Genomic DNA, 16,229 nt, shown 5'->3' with positions numbered 1-16,229 from the left:
AACTAATGGTTTACAGCGACTCACAGCTGGTGGTAAATCAAATTTCTGGCGACTATGAAGCGAAGGATAATAGGATGGCCAAGTACCAAGAGTTGGTCAGAACAGAGATCAAGAAATTTGAAGTAGTAAGGATAGAACAAATTGGCAGGGAGGAAAACAGCAGAGCAGACGAACTAGCAGGCTTTGCCTCAATGGCAGACGCATCCATCCCTCATCCATTTCTCATCGACTACTTACCAAGACCAAGCATAGAAGATCCCGAAGCAGAAGAGGTATGTTGCGCAGAATTAGGCCCCTCTTGGATAGATCCCATCATCCTGTTCCTAAAAGACGGCATCCTACCAGAAGAGAAAAAAGAAGCCAACAGAGTAAGAGCGAAGTCGCAACGATTTTGGCTATCTCCATCTTTGGCATTATACAAGAAGTCATTCTCAGGGCCTTACCTAAAATGCGTTCATCCCAGCAAAGTGGAAGCATTCTTGTTCGAGATACACGAAGGGGTGTGCGGAAGTCATCAAGGGGGAAGATCGCTAGCTTACAGGGCCATTTTGCAAGGATATTGGTAGCCATATATGCAAGCAGACTCAGAGAAATATGTGAAGAAGTGTGAGAAATGCCAAAAATTCGCACACCAAATACATCAACCAGCAAGAGAACTTCTATCATTAACTAGCCCATGGCCTTTCGCAATGTGGGGCTTGGACATAGTAGGACCACTTCCAACAGCACCCGGCAACAGAAAGTTCTTTCTCGCAGTAACAGACTACTTCACAAAGTGGGTGGAAGCAGAAGCATTGGCATCAATCAAAGAAAAAGATGTGAAGAAGTTCGTTTGGCAGAATGTCATCACTCAGTTTGGAATACCAAAAGCCCTAATCTCAGACAATGGTACTCAGTTCGACGGCAAAATCTTCAGAAGCTTTTGTGAAGAATACAAGATAGAGTTCTACAATTCTACACCGGCATATCCTCAAGCAAATGGGCAAGCAGAAGCATCAAATAAAGTCGTCTTGGATGGACTAAAGAAAAGGCTTGAGAAAGCAAAAGGCAAGTGGGTGGATGAACTTCCTCATGTTTTATAGGCTTACCGCACCACACCTCGGCGATCAACAGGAGAAACACCATTTTCCTTAGCCTATGGAATGGAAGCAGTAATGCCACTGGAAGTTGGCCTCCCCACAATTCGAAGCGAAAATTTTGATCCAGACTTGAATGGAGAATCCATAACATTGGAACTCGACCTTGCAGAAGAAAGAAGAGAAAGAGCACTGGTTCACATCGCCGCATACCAACGAGAGTTAATCAAAAAATACAACAAAAAGGTGCATCCAAGACAATTCAAGATTGGGGATTGGGAACTGCGCAAAGTAATGGGGAACACCTTGATACCAGGAGATGGAAAGTTAGGGCCAAACTGGGAAGGTCCTTACAAGGTGGTTGGGTTAGCAGGCAAAGGGGCATACCACCTAGAAGACAAGGACGGCAAAGCAATCCCTAGGCCATGGAACACGGCCAATCTCAAGTTATTTTACTTTTAGCTTTTCTTTTTCAAACATGTAATTTTTTCTTTCTTCAATAAAACAAGCAATTCTTTTCAGTACAAGTTGTTCTTTGTAAAAGTTAACTTCAGTGACGATTAGGTACAGTGCAAGCATTTTATTCTAAGTTAACTGAAAAAACTAACTTAGAGGTTGGCTGGATTAAACCAACACCTTCCTAAGCTCAGGATAAGGATCCAGGTTGCAGGACGTTTGGTCGGAATAACTAAACATTATTCTAAGTTAGCTGGAAAAACTAACTTAGAGGTTGGCTGAATTAAACCAACACCTTCTTAAGCCCAGGATAAGGATCCAGGCTGTAGGACGTTTGGTCGGAATAACCAAACATTATTCTAAGTTAGCTGGAAAAACTAACTTAGAGGTTGGCTGGATTAAACCAACACCTTCCTAAGCCCAGGATAAGGATCCAGGCTGCAGGACGTTTGGTCGGAATAACCAAACATTATTCTAAGTTAGCTGGAAAAACTAACTTAGAGGTTGGCTGGATTAAACCAACACCTTCCTAAGCCCAAGATAAGGATCCAGGCTGCAGGACGTTTGGTCGGAATAACCAAACATTATTCTAAGTTAGCTGGAAAAACTAACTTAGAGGTTGGCTGGATTAAACCAACACCTTCCTAAGCCCAGGATAAGGATCCAGGCTGCAGGACGTTTGGTCAGAATATCCAAACATTATTCCATGTTAGCTAAGAAAAACTAACTTAGAGGTTGGCTGGAATAAACCAACTCTTGTTACTCTTCAGCCGAAGTAAGGGTATGGTTGAAGAGAGGTTGGCTGGAATAAACCAAATCTTGTTACTCTTCAGCCGAAGTAAGGGTATGGCTGAAGAGTGGTTGGCTGGAATAAACCAACTCCTGTTACTCTTCAACAACTCTTGTTACTCTTCAGCCGAAGTAAGGGTATGGCTGAAGAGTGGTTGGCTGGAATAAACCAACTCATGTTACTCTTCAACCGAAGTAAGGGTATGGCTGAAGAGTTGTTGGCTAGAATAAACCAACTCCTGTTACCCTTCAACCGAAGTAAGGGTATGGCTGAAGAATTGTTGGCCGGAATAAACCAACTCTTGTTTCTCATCAGCCGAAGTAAGGGTATGGCTGAAATTGGATTGGCTGAATTAAACAAACCCTGTGTACTCCTCAGCCGAAGTAAATATATCGGCTAAGGAGTGGTTGGCTTGTAAGCATAGTTTAACCAGCTAAAACCGAAAAAACAGTTGGAGTAATAGAAGACATTACAAGTGCAAGCACACGAATCAAAACCGGAATAAGAGTCGAGCAAAATTTTTCATTCATTCATTGAAAGCCATTACAAAGAAGGGGCATAGTTCGGTTACAAAGATAAAAAGCAACAGAAAAAGAAAAAGTACATAATCAAGAGAAAAGTTCTTCAATATCGGCATCAAAAGCAGCATCAGCATCAGTATGAAGACCGGTTTCAGAAGGGAGCTCACTCACGGTTGGAAGAGTGGTTTCGGCTGGAACCACGGTTTCACCTGGAAGATCAATAGTCAGGTCTTCCACCGGGGGCTCCAACCGAACTGTCTGGTCCACACTAACAACCGGAGTATCCTCAGAAGAAGAGTCTTCATCAGAATCTGAGCCTTCAAGGAACTGCTGCTGCATGGCATTCGCATACTCCGCAAGGGAATTCGGTATGAAGTAGGCTGGAGGGTTGAAGACCTCGGTCTGTTGATCATGACCGAGCTTCTCAACAGCCGCCCTCCAGCCACACTTGAAGAACAGCTCCTTGGCAGCATTGCATTGCTTGGCATAAGCATCCTCTGCCTTCTTGAAGCCTTGTTTGCCGGCTTCCTTTGCGCTCTCCTTTATTTCGGCATCTTTCTTTCTTTCGAGCTTCACCAGCTCGCGCAGGTATTTGTCCTTCAGAGCTATGGCAGCCTTCTGCCTCTCTGCCTCGGCCGAACTAACTAGTCTGGTCAGCCTGCTGTTCTCAGCTTGTAGCTCGGCCATCTGCTTCTTTATGTCTTCTACCTCGGCCGACTTCATTTCGGCTTCTGCCACAGCTTCCCTTGTAGTTTTTCTAAGTTCCAGCACTTTCTTGTGAGTGTTGTAGTTTTTCTGAATTGCCTGGCAAAACAAGGGCTTCCCATGAGCCGAAGTAAAAGTTTAAAAAACTAGACAGAAAAGCGGACAGAGCTACTTACCAGGATCATGGACTTCGTTGCAGACCGAATGGACTTTAATTCGGTGTTTAGCTGCTTTTGGTGGTGCTCCATATCCTTGGGGAGGCACACACTCTTGGCCAGACTAAAGGCCAACTGGTGATCTTTTTCAGCCACAACCGAATCAGCATCTAGGACATCTCGGTTGTTAAAAGTAAGTTTTGGTGCCCAGCTGGTGGTAGTTCGGTTGGTGGGCTCCGGTTGGGGGCTCGGTGGCAGGATCGGTGGAACAGCAGTCTCATCTTCGTCAACCAAACTTGGTTCAGACTCGGTGGTTCGGGCGCGCTTGGTTCGGCGCGATGAAGACGGCTGTTGAGAGGGGAGGGCCACAACGGCAGGCTGCGTTTGACTTGGTAACGGTACTTCGGGCCGGCTTGTCTCGGTCAGAAGTGCCCTTAGTCTGTTCTTTTTGGCCATTTCCTCTTCAGCTGTTAATGGAATTAATCTTATTTGTGGCAAGGTTGGGTCCGGCTCTGGGGCGTCTTCAAGAAGAAAGTCAGTTACTCTGGCTTTACGGCGACCACTGTATCGGTAGGTCGGCTCGAATTTCAGCAATTTGGCCCAACTACGTTCAGGATATCGTAGTGCGGCTCGCAAAATTGCAAGGTTTAGATAGCTGTATAAGGAATGGAGGTGGGCAGAATCTGCGAAAAAAGAACTATTAGTTCGGTTGATAGACTAACAAACCGAAATAAAAAGTGAAATATATGCAAGAAAGAAGACCGAAGTTAAAATTACCGGGCTTTCCTTTTTTCCAATTGATAGGTCGGCCAGGAATTTGGGCTTGAAAATCCTCAAGGTTCCCAGAGACCCAGAAAAAATCATCATCGTTTAAGTCTTTGTCCGGTGTATATTTAATTATCTTCTCTCGGCGGTGACGTATTCTAAGATAATAAACCCACCCATCTTCTTTTGAGCCAATGGAATATTGGTGAAAGATTTCGGCCAGGCCAAGGTTTAGTCCGGCTTGTTGGTTCAGTGCGGCTATTCCCATAATGATGCGGTATGAATTAGTGGACAGTTGGGTAGGGCATAGTCTAGTCTGCCTAAGAAATTCACAGATCAAGGGTTGGACTGGAAACCGTAGTCCGGTTTCTATAATGGATAAAAGGGTGAAGGGGACAAAGCCTTCGTTATCCCAGGGAATGACATCTCTTTCGGCTAATGTCAGGTAGACATCATCAGGTATGTTATAGTCCTTCCTGAATTCGGCTAGGCCGCCTGGAGTGTTTACTAGGTACCTATACTTACCCATCTATGGTATAAATTAAGAATAAATTAGTTCGGTCGGAAGATTGGGCTCAGTAGCTCGGTTGAGCGCACGAAGATGTGCCTGGGCAACCTAAGTCTGCAAAGTAGAAAACAAAGGGGTTAAGCACTGATCATTAGACCGTGCTACAAATTGAAAGCAAGGTATAAGAGCCCTACTTCGGCCTCATGAATTAGTTCTACCTCGGTCCGTCAAAAGGTTTGGTAGCCCGGTTTGAGCTGGTTGCTCGTTAGACCGGTTCATCGTCTAGGGGCAGCTTTCTGAGTTCGGTCTAAAAAACTAAGAAAGCTGGTTTAGCCCCAAAGGCCTAAATCGGTTGAAGTATGAATAAAGTTGCTTCGGTTGAGCCTCTAGGGGCAGCTTTCTGAGTTCGGTTTAGAAACTAAGAAAGCTGGCTTAGCCCCAAAAGCTTAGTTCGGTTGAAAACTGAGGTTCCTAGTGTAATATGTTCAAACCTCGGTGATCTTATTTCGGCTAAAGTGAATCAGGAGTTGGTGACTCATTGAAACTTTTGTTATTTATTCAAGTTCTAGTTCAGTTATTGACTAAAGTGATCTAGCTATATAAGACAAACAGTATCCTAGTTCGGTTGCTACATAATTTTGGATCTAAGACTAGTTTTCTACAGAAGTTCATACACGCATGGGTTCTGCTAATGTTTTTTCATAAAAGTACAGAAACGAACCAGAAATGGACAAATGTTTGCAAAAAGCATACAAAACAAAAATATACAGATGCTAAAGCAAAACGGAGCAAGAAGGATAGGCTTGCTTACCAGATGAAGAAGATCTAGATGGAAGCAGCAACAGTAAAGGAGACACACACGAGGTATACTTCACAGTTGCAAGAAAAAATGAAGAACTCGAAGAGAAGGAAGGAAGTGAATGGCAAAAGTGAAGGGACCTAGCCTCAGGGATTGTTTTTGTTAGAAAGCCCAAAATTTGGACGGGACTGTTCAAAATTCGCGAAGTACGAAAGACGGCGTGACAGCCGTCCTCAGTCAATCAGAGCATGCCACGTGTGAATAGAATGGGAAGCGTTACAGTCACTGTGATTGAAGAGACGTTTCGGTCAGACAAGCAGAGCCCGGAGTAAGATAAGTTTGGCCGAGAGGCTAAAGGAAATTTTAGTTCGGCTGGAAATACTTACAAAAACTTCAGCTCGGCTGGTGGACTGGTAATCCCAATCATGCTGGGCAGATGGAATTAAGGGGCAATTGAGAGGGTAATTTTTGGTAAAAATTAGGCCGAGCTGTGAGATGGGCTTTACGACCCAAAGTACGAAGGACTGGATAAAAAGGCCCAGTGGAAATGTAAAAGTTATTCCGGTCCAAGAGTAAGAAAGTTACTCCGGTTCAAGAATGGTAAAGTTACTTCGGCCCAGAAGAGATGTTGAGTTACTTCGGTCCGTATAACTTTTCTAGTAAGGCCGGTCTCAGAGATAGTCCGGCCATGATGTATTCTGGGTAGGTCGGTCGGAATGTTGATACTCAGTAGATCGGTCCAACCACATCATGGTTCGTGCATGAGAGAACCGAAATATGATGTAGCAAGAAGAAGAACCGAACTACTGTTAGTACGGCCTACTCCGTGGCTCGGTATAGCCAGTATTATTTCGGTCATGTGGTAGTTCGGCCATAGTAAAACCATCCCACTTGGTTTAAGTAGTGGGGGGGTGTAAAAGGATAAGCATTATCCTTTAGGAGTATGAATCCTAGGAGGACTCTGCATGGAGAAATAAAAGCCCAACTAGGATTGGGCCATTCGAAACCTATAAAAGCTCACAAGCATCACCTTGGAAGGAAGTAACAGAACACCACATACAATTTTGCTTCCTGATTACATTGAGCTTTGTCTATTTGTCAAGTTTTCTGACTTAGGCATCGGAGAGGTTTCCGGCACACACCCGTTGGCTAGCTCACGTTTGTGTTTTCAGGTGACAAAGCGACGTCGTACGGAGGAGCGTGGACTTAGTCAACAGGATTATACGAGGAGAATTATTTCTTCCCCGTACAACTATGTACAAAAACGTCATTACCACTCAAATGAGACTTGTCAGTGCATAAAATAAAAGGCAGACTAAATAATTCATAAAAATTTAATTTAAGATTTATTGAAGCATTTCCCATTTTCGAACCCCAACCACTAATGTGGGATTCACGGTCCTAACCAATTGAGATACCCTCTGCTTTACTAGAATTTTATTAATGAAAATACTACAAATTAAAAAATATATATTTTGAAAAGTACATGAAAGTGGATTACATTAATTTTGGATAGCCCACATCACACCAACTTAAATTACACCATTCAATTTATTTTTGAGATAATTTTCAAAATACAAATTATGAGTAGATAACATTTCTGTTTTACAAAACATAAAAGTAATACCTTAATAACTATGTTTGATAATCAAGTGCAAGTCTCACGTGCACCATCATATGAGACAAATGGACGAAGTTGGTAAGGCCTTTGAAATCATGATGTTTTGATAATCATGATTTAGTAATAAATCTTATCTTAACCTACCATACAATGATGTTTTGGCCAATATTTACAATTTTGGTCACTTTGTTGGTTCGGCAAATGGTTGATATGATTATTTTTAGGACAAAGTAAATTTAAAAATTAGTACTTATCCTATTGTTATGGATAATTTAGTCATAGTAAATGAAGTAACTAAAAGTATTCTTAATTTCACACAAGTAATGATGAAATTAAATCTAAAATTTGTTGAATTGGTCCCCAAGCAACAGGGCCCTTGCAAAATTTGTATTTTTTTAATTTATTTTTCTAGGACTTTTCTTAAGATGAAAGTTACCATAGAAATAAATATAAAATATTAAGTACATTTCTTTTCTTAAATAGATGGGGTTTAGTGCAATGACAAACATTTTATTGATTGTATGGTAAATTACACTAACCTCGCTTAAAATTTAAGAAAATACAACCAACTCCACAAGTTTGATATAAGTATATTGTATTCTCTTCAAATTTGAAAGTTCATAGCATTTTGTCCCTTAGCATCAATAAATTTTAAACACTGTCTGCATTATTTACATTTATTTTACTCTTACTAAAAGGAAAGTCAAGTGTAATTATATCAAATTTTAGGGACTTATTGCATTTTTTTTTTTTCTAACTCTGGACAAGGTCACTGTAATTTATCCATGATTGTAAGTTAATACTAAAAATATGTTTTTTTGCTTTTTATGGTTAAAACATTGATAATAAAACCTTATGGGTCCATTTGTTGTTAAATAAAAATGTTAACTTTCTATGACAAGAAACATTTCCCCTTTTTTGTTTTGGTCCCTTAGACTAAAAATATTTACTCAATAAATTAAAATCTTGGCCTAAACATTATAAATAAATAAAAGAATAATGCTTGGGACCCCCTTTTGGGGGTCACCCCCTCACCCCTTTTGCCATGTGGCGGGTGGTGATTGGAGGAGCAGGAAAAAAAAAAAAAAATCTAACCAATGAGAGAGAGATGGGGTTAAAGGGGATGGGAAGAAAAGGGGGAATGAATCATTGTTGTAAATAAAATAAAACACAAAAGTCAATTCCTCAATTGATATGTAGTGCCATTTTACCTACAAAAAAAAAGGATAAAATGGTGTGTTCAATTATACATCATTATCTTGATTCTTTTCCCTAAACCTTATTACCTTTTGTTGGTAACATCAGAATATGTCAAGGACATAATTAGTGAATTACATATATTGATGCCCACTCACATGTTCCATATATACCCTGTCCCTTAAGGTACAGCATTATCCCAAGAAGTGTGGTTGATATTTTGACCTTTATTTTGGTGAGAGCACAAGTACATGAATGTCATACGTGCTACAATACAACCTTCACTTTATTATTTTTTCATCAAGTTTATTTGCTAGTAAAAAATTATTACATGGATTGCACTATATCCTACCATGTATTAGGTCAATGATAAGTGATCAAGTGGTTAGTTTATCTCTACTTTTCCTATTATTAAAGGGGGTATATGATCACATGGTTAACAAAAATATTGAATAATTTCTACATAAAAGATTTATGTCCCTCAAATTTAGTTCCTTTATTTTTACGATGAGTAAATTGAGTATGATCATTTTGTCAATATGTCTCTCACTTAAATTCTTGACCTCCTTATGATACTGTCAAAAAATGAATGAGACTTTCTTTTTAGAGGACCTTCACAACTCCTATAATTCACATCATTCATGATATGTAAGACCCACTCATATATGTACGAAATTCATGTGAATCACTATAAAAATTGTGATGGTTCTCCAAAAAAAAAAAAAAAAAAAAAAAAAGAATCTCTATTGCTCGATAATGTCAAAGGGCTATTTTGGGAACTTGGCTAAAAGCCACTTTTTTTTGTTAGTAGCAAAAGCCAAAAGTTGGCTTTTTTGGCTTTTTTTTCATTTGGCAAGTTGGTTTTTAGCCAACGGTGAAATTACAATTTTACCCCTCATGGGTCACAATGTGTTACATAGGTTCAGTTGTAAATATTTTAAATAAATGAGGGTAGTTTAGTCATTTTATTATGATTTGACATCATAAACAAATATTAATCAAAAAAGTCAAAAGTCACTTTTTACCAACTTCCCAAATCATTTGTCTAAAAAAGCCAAAAACTTGATTAAAATCCAAAAAATTACTTTTTACCATCTTCCCAAAACAACCCAAAATAAAACGATTCCCTCCAAAGTCTATATAAATGAATGTTTTCATAAGTGGATTCGGTTCTTCGTTAACCCATCATGATGTCATGTACCTCCACCTTTATTTGTATAGACACAAAATTATTCAACTTATTGAAATATACATATGTGTGTAAATAATACACATACATAGATATGTGTGTAATAAGTTTGTCGTGCGAAATAGCACACTTGGTTTGTTTTTGGAAAAAAAATATAAATTAATTTGATAAAAAAATTAAATTAAATTTTAAAAATTATGAAAATGATAAGCATTTTTAATTTTTTTTATTTCTTCCACCAAATTAATTTTTAATTTTTCAAAAAAAATAAAATAAAATCAAAATTTGAAAATCAAATCAAACATAACCTTTGGATTACTATTTTGCCTACATGCCTACTTCATTTGGAGATGGTTAATGCATATTTTTCTTTTTCTTTTTTTACTTTTTAATAATTTTTTCTTAAAATGTAATATATGTTTTATACGTTTTTATATGATTTTTACATGAGTCAAGGAACAGAAAATGTCAAATATATATAATCTCAATACATTTTTACATATTCCAAACACTTCATAATATTTGAATACATTTTTTAACATTAACAATAACTCTATATATATAAACTTTAAACCCAAATTCACAAACAACACTCATTTTGGTTAATTAATTTAAAAACCAAAAAAAATATTAAAATACACTTAATTTAATCACATAACCGAACACGATTTTTTCATATGAAATGAAACATTAAACATATAAATCTCACCCTGTATATTTTCAATTATATATGCACTTAAAAATAAGGAAAAATTACAACCCAAAAAAAAAAAAAAGGTTTAACCATTATAACAAAATAAATCATGAGTTTTTAATTTTGTCAATTTAAATTCTAGATTTTTTTTTTTTCAATCTGAACCATTTGTCTATTTTTGTTATGTAAAATAGATGAAAAATAACTATTTTAGTCATTAATGAAAATGGATATTTTAGATATGTTATGTATACCTATATTGAGTTTCACGACTAAGGCCTCGTTTGGCAAGTGCTTATTTTAGTCAAAAAGTTATTAAAAAAATCAAAAAGTCAACAACCTATATCAAAAAGTTAAAGATTCTTTTTTCTCTCTACTTTTTGCACATATTTTCGTAAAAAGTCAAAAAGTCATTCCAAACATACTACCTTTTTTTACATCACATTTTAGCCAAAAAGCTAAAAAGTTACTAAAAAAATCTCTTCCTAAACGAGGCCTAAAATAGTATTTTTCGTCTGTTTTAGTCAACAAAAATAGGCAAATATTTTAAATTGGAAAAAAAAATTAGAGCTTAAATTTATAAAATTCAAAATTCAAAATTCAAAATTTATTTTGTTAGAAATTTATTTTAACTATGAAGTAATGGAGCAATTATTCAAAATCTCAAAAGCATTAACATGGTTATATATCACAAATCAATCTCACATTCATTGGTGCAGGCCTCATACTAATAAATTGTAAGATTAATTTGTAATTTTTTGAAATAATGGTTTGAACGACCCATATGGAGGTGTTTGGCAAGTCAAATTGTGAGTTTTTTTAGTTAAAATAGTAATAAAAGATAAAAATAAATTTAAAAAATTAATAAAATAAACTATCTTATTAAATTATAATTATTTTATTTTATTTTATTTTTTATAAATATCACATCTAATTATAAAAATAAAAATAAAAATAAAAATTAAACTTCTTTTTAAATTTAATTATTTTAATCTATTAAAATAATTAATTCCTCAAACACCCACTATACAAACGTACAAGTGCAGTTAAAAACACAGAGACCAGAAAAAGCAAGCTAATGAATAAAGCGTTAGGCTTTTCTCTCTGCAGCAGAGAGACCCCTCGACTTTTACGCGAGCTTTCTCTGAACCTACCCACCCCCTCTCTCTTCTTTCTCTCTATACATACATACATACATACATACAATAATACAAAAAAATATCTATATCTCAGTCTTTCATCGTACTTTAGTCACATCCATCGTTATCACACGCCCTCCGAGGACGTAGCCTTTTCCTCTGTCTCCCTCATCACCGTCCACGTGTCCCCAAGGACATTCCGGTCATTTTATTAAAAATTTGGCTTGTCACCCTTAAAAGTTGAACTTACTCGAAGAGTTCCGTCCCAAAATATTAGTCCCTTATTCCATTTTTCATTGTCTTAAAATATTAGTCCCTCTTCAAAAATCAAGTACAAAAATAATATAAATTTCCTATTTTACCCTTCTTTTAAATTAATAAATAACATAAAAAGTACAATTATGCATTGATATTCCCAAAAAATATACTATCAAAAGGATAATTTTAGAAAATCAACTTTTTTCAAATGCAATAATTGTACTACCAAAAAAAGTTAGATTTCCCAAAAGGGACCATTATTTTGGGACGGAGGGAGTACTTCGTTTGAAAAATGGGTAATTTTTTAGTTATTTTAATTTGAAATTAAAAAAAAATATTTGCAAAGAATTTTTTATTTTTTATGAAAAAAAAATATAATAATTATGAATTAGATATGATATTTTATCTTATTAAATTAAAAAATTTATTTTATCTTTTTATAATTAAAATAGTCTTAATTTTAATCCAACCCTTCTTCTTAAACGAAGCCTTAATCAGTAAGGATTATTAAATCAAATATTTCTATCAATAAGAAATTTATAAAAATATGATTTAATTGAATATTTTCAAACATTCTTATCAATAAAAAATTTTGTTTAATAACCCTTTTTGATTAAAAATTTTAAACTGTCTTAGCCTCCGTTTGGGAAGTGGGTTGACTTTTTGGCTTTTTGGCTTTTTTGGTTATTTTAGCCTGGGCTTAAAAGCTTGGTTTGGGAAGGGCTTTTTGACTTTTTGGATTTTTTGAGTTTTTTTGTGAGAGAAGAATGTAATGATTATGGGTTTGATGTAATGTTTTGTTTGTTATGGCTAAAATAACTTATTTTATTTTTGTGTCTAAAATAATCAAAAAAGCCCAAACCATGGCTTCCCAAACGAAGCCTTATTCAATTAAAATTTTGGCCGGAGATAAAGTTGTACCTTTTTTAATAAACAATTCATTCATGTGTATGTATTATTATTTGCTACTGTACCAGAGCTGTTTCATTGTAGACATACATATGTTAATGTGCTCTTGTATCGAGGTTCGTAGGACACGTAGCGAGATACGAGTGGTTAATGGGACCCACTTAAGACTTGCCAAAAAGAACTAGACCGGTCCTTGTCTGATCAGAAGTTGTCGGCTATCTACAAAAGCAACCTTAGTTATATCGTTTGTCCGAGTGGGACCTACAATCAATCAGACGGTCAGAAACAGCCAAGTTATTACGCAGGCTCTGATGAGTAGTGGATCACAACCTCGCGGAGGAAAAATTATTTGGTGCTCCTGATAAGAAAGAGCAAGGATCCTCTAAAGTGATTTTTCCCTAAAGTTTCCTAGAGTGCTACATTTTGTGGTTGAGATTTATTGGCAAGTCACATCAATTTTTCTGATGTGACTTACCAGTAAATCTCAACCACACAATGTAGCACTTTAGGAAACTTTAGAAAAATTTCACTCTAGAGGATCCTTGATGGATAAGAAAAGCTACTTATTCAGATTTTTTTGGATAGTATGTCTAGTGATGGAGATTAAATTTAAAATATGTGAAATTCATATGTAAAATAAATTTAAATTATAAGATAATAATTTTAAATGATTTTTAGATTGACAAGTCTGAATTCATAGTATTACTCGCTCTTAGGCTATCGCGTGATGATACTTCTCACCAATCACAATACACAATGTCTCCTTATGTGTCTCCGATCACTTAATACAAAATCATAAATCTCATATCCTCCACCAATCATAACATAATTGGGGCACCAACTTGGCAATGCTGCTGGACTAGCCAATAACTTCTCTCGTGAAAAGTTGAAGGTTCTGATCCTATGCAGTGGAGTACACAACAACTCTGGTGGGTAGACATGATAATCTTTTAGTCATAGATAGTAGAGCTGTATAAAATATCACCTAATCTGTTAAAACTGCACCAATTCACATCAATCTGTACCGCTCTATCCACTAATCACGATTTAAACTTTAAAACTTATAATCTGTTTTTAAAACCGCTCCACTCCGTTGTAGTTTATAAATATATATTTTTCAATCTATAATGAAATATCAAAATAAAAATGAGTGTCAAGAAGATTTAATATGTGAAATTTATTACAAATTAGTAGTTATATGTATGAAAAATGTTATGTAAAATTAGTTTGTGTTATATATATGAAAAATATTATGCAAATTGATATTACATATTATGCAAAGACTTGATAATTAGTTAGAATATTCTTCAATCCGTAAATCCGTCCAAAATCGCTCAAATTGCAATTTGTCAATCTGTCAATCTACTAATCCACCATTCGATTTATAATTTTACTATCAAATCATCCGAACCGCACCGTGGCCACCTCTACTAAATAGGGCACAAATTTGAGTTTTTTATTTTTTATTTTTTATTTTTGAGTCCTAAAATAATTTCATTATACATGATACATTGATAATCTTTTACTTGCATAGAAAAGATTTGAACTTCAAACCACACACAATAGAAGTTGCACCGTACAAAAGATTTTTAATATCTTCATTTTTTTCTTCAATTGTCGTTAAGATTGTTAATTTTTTAAATATGAATCATATTCATTTTTTTATTTCTTGAAAAATAATAGATAGAACAAAACAAATTACTTGTAATAATTACATCACAATGTATGAGAGATATAATATATATACTTAAGTTAATAACGGTTTACATAATTTTATCTATGAAAATGCATAAAACAAAATCAAAAACTTTCAATGTGATACCAAATGGGACCAATTTATTGAGTAAATACTACATAAATTAAATCAATGGGAGATTACAAATTAAATTACTACAAATTAAGTGTCACACCTTCTTCTCTTTCCTTCTGTTTCTTTATCTCTTTTTTTCTTTCCTCAACAATTTCTAACTACTAAACAAGACTTAGGCCAAGTTTGGCATGTTCAGGAAAAATCAAAAAGTCAAAAAGTTACTCAAAAAGTTAAAAAGTTAACACTATTCATCAAAAGTCAACAATTACGGCTGCACAACTCCCAATTCTAATTTTCTCCTACAAACCAATTTTTACAATTTTTTATTACACATTTTTTCATAAAAAGTCAAAAAGTTAATCCAAACATCTATATTTTCTTCCTCAATTTTTTAGTCCAAAAAGACAAAAAATACACTTATTTAGGACACCCTAAACAACCCTTTAAAATTCTTCTCTTTTACTCTAATCCCTCATCCACCCTTTCATATCATCGCCACTACCATTGTCACCGTCCTCAAATCCCTATCAATCCCACCTCTTTCATGCCTACCAAACAATGCCTCTCCAAACCCTAGAAAGGGAAGAGAGAAGAGAGGGAGCAGGAAGAGAATGAAAAGGAAAGGAAAGAATGAGATGTATTTTGGTCAATTCAAAAAAGATTCCATTCAATTGAAAATATTTTTTTCTTCATCTCACTTCTATTGCAATATTAAAAAAATAATAATAAAAAAGATAACTTTCCACTAATTTATAATTAATTTTTCACCTCACTCAAATTTATAACTTCATCATAAATCAATGATTAACCCATTAGTAAACATTACATTATTTCATTAGATACATATACATATCCAATGCACAAAACAAAACTACCATCCAATGGAGGGATTAAACCAAAGGACATGAATCCAAAAGGGTAATGAATTTTGCTTCTTCTTTGGCTATTAACTAAGGAAGCCTGCATGCAATAGTACATTTCCCTGCAATGGCTATGTAACTTAAATTGGCAATCTTTGGTAAAAGTGTTGAGATATCTCTCTTCCAAGCAATGTGAGCCCTTGGATTGCTGTACCCAACCCTAGAGATCATCTTAATGTGTCTCCTTCCCAGTGTTTGTCTGACCAGACTCATGAACTGTAGCCAATGACTCTCTTACTCTGACCTAGTCCTGGTTCACCCTCCACTTTTGTAGCTGCCCCACTACTAACAATAGCAGGATTTTTTTAATTGGATAAATTATATTTTAGACAAATTATATTAAATCTCTTCAAATTGTCGATCATTTACATTTTATCCCTTAATATTTTAAACCTAATAATTACTTTCTTAAATTATTTAAATTTGAATATTAAATCCTTCTGTTAATCATTTGTTAGATATTTAAACAAAAAATTATCAAGTACTATACACATGATAATTATATTAAATTTTATAACCAAATTATCCTATTTTATCTTTTGTATAAATTTAATATAATCATCATGTACACTACATTTGATAATTTTGCATCCAAATATCTTACAAATGACAAATAAAAGGACTTCATGTTTAAATTCAAATAATTTGAGGGGGTAATTGTTAGGTTTAAAACATGAGGGGGTAAAATGTAAATGGCCAATAATTTGAGGGGGTTTA

Source organism: Camellia sinensis, chromosome 9, assembly GCF_055761805.1.
Source record: "Camellia sinensis isolate YWXY chromosome 9, ASM5576180v1, whole genome shotgun sequence".
Taxonomy (NCBI): domain Eukaryota; kingdom Viridiplantae; phylum Streptophyta; class Magnoliopsida; order Ericales; family Theaceae; genus Camellia; species Camellia sinensis.
Note: the sequence above shows the minus strand (reverse complement) of the source record.